The sequence below is a fragment of the Talpa occidentalis genome, unplaced genomic scaffold, assembly GCF_014898055.3.
Source record: "Talpa occidentalis isolate TD23 unplaced genomic scaffold, MPIMG_talOcc4v2.1 talOcc4.15, whole genome shotgun sequence".
In the NCBI taxonomy this organism is placed as follows: Eukaryota; Metazoa; Chordata; class Mammalia; order Eulipotyphla; family Talpidae; genus Talpa; species Talpa occidentalis.
Window position 1 is genome coordinate 83,743,052 of NW_023601543.1, and position 1,578 is coordinate 83,744,629.

The following is a 1,578-nucleotide window of genomic DNA, read 5'->3' on the forward strand; positions in this document are numbered from 1 at the left end:
CCAAGTTAAGACACGCTTGTAATAGCAGAGAAAAGGATGAAAGAATGGGTGAATGTTCAGTAAAAATGTCTCAACATTCCAGCATTCTTGGCGTTTCTTCTTTTTGTCTAGTTGTGTGGTAACATCCCCCACTCTGAGTTAACTGCTACTATTTTGTTTAAGCCTGTTGTAGACTTTGCATCCTGACTACAGCAGACATGACACATCATCAGTGGCCTTAGATTTTCAGGGTTTCGGAATGTCATCCCGAACCCACCTATATCAGGATTGTCTGGGGTTTTATTGAATATTGAGCTACCTGTACCTCACCTCACACTTATTGAATAAATATTTCTAGGAGCAGACTTTGGAAGCCTGCATGTTAATCACACTTTCCAGATTATTCTATGCACATTACAGTTAGAGAGTGAAGTATCCAATGGTTAGGCCAGTATTCTTTCAGGAGACTGGCCTTAACCCATAGCCAGAGGATTATGAATTGGACCAAGCCAGTGGCACCTCCTAGCTCTTTGTTATACAGCCCAAGATGGTAGAAAAGTCAAGAGGGCAAGAAATAACTACCACCCTCTGAAAATGAAAGAATGAAATAGGACACCAGTAAGTAAATGAAAATGCAAGATAAGACTTAGAGAAAATACTTACTAATCATATTTTTGATAAAGGACTAGAAATGCCTAAAGAACTCTCACTTTCCAGTAATAAAAATAAAATAAGCAGCTCAATTTAAAAATGACCAAAAGATTTTATCACACACTTCACACAGAAGATCCCATAGAGGAGATGAGGTTGCAAGTAAACATATGAGTATATGTCCATCATCAGTATTCATTTGGGAAATAAAAACTAAACCGACATTGAGATGCCACTACAAACCCATAAGAATATGTACATTTTTTTTTTAATTGACAATACTGCCAAGGATGTGAAGCAATTGGAAATCTTACACATTACTAGTGGAAATGGTACTGCCATTCTAGAAAACCCTTTGGTAATTTTTTACAAATTGAACATTCACTTAGCATACAAGTCAGCATTCCCACTCCTTGGAGTTAGTCATGCAATACACTGAAAGTAGCTGTCCCCTCAAAATTCACATGGGGAAATCCTCACCCGCAGCATGATAGTATTTGAAGATGCGGCCTTTGCGGGGAGGGGTGATTAGGTCACAATGGTGAAGGCTTCATGAATAAGCCCAGTACCCTTATTAAACCCAGAGCGCTCCTTTTTTGTTTTTGTTTCATCTTAAATATGGAAGACTTCGTGAATTTGCGTGTGATCCTTGAGCAGGAGCCATGCTAATCTCTGTATCAATCTAATTCTAGTCTATGTGCTGTGAAAGCAAGTACTCTCTCACCCGCCTTCTGCCACGATACGATGAGGAGACAGCCGTCAGCAACCTAGGAGAGGCTTCCCCAGCATGCTGGCACTCTGATCTCCAGAACTGTGAGTAATACATTTCTGATGTTTTCAAGACACAGTGCATTGTTACGGCATCCAAAATGAAGTACAAATGGGAACATGCTCACGCAAATACCTGCATGGCAAAGTTTCTCAGACACCCTATCGAATAGGAGTATA

At 39.9% G+C, this 1,578-nt stretch overlaps 1 non-coding gene across 1 annotated transcript; it reads right to left on the bottom strand.

The window, feature by feature from the left end:
* Positions 1-1,242: 1,242 nt before the first annotated feature.
* On the bottom strand, positions 1,243-1,346 carry LOC119246809 (U6 spliceosomal RNA). The gene has a single exon (XR_005125564.1). It is a non-coding gene; the product is annotated as a U6 spliceosomal RNA (small nuclear RNA).
* Positions 1,347-1,578: the final 232 nt, after the last annotated feature.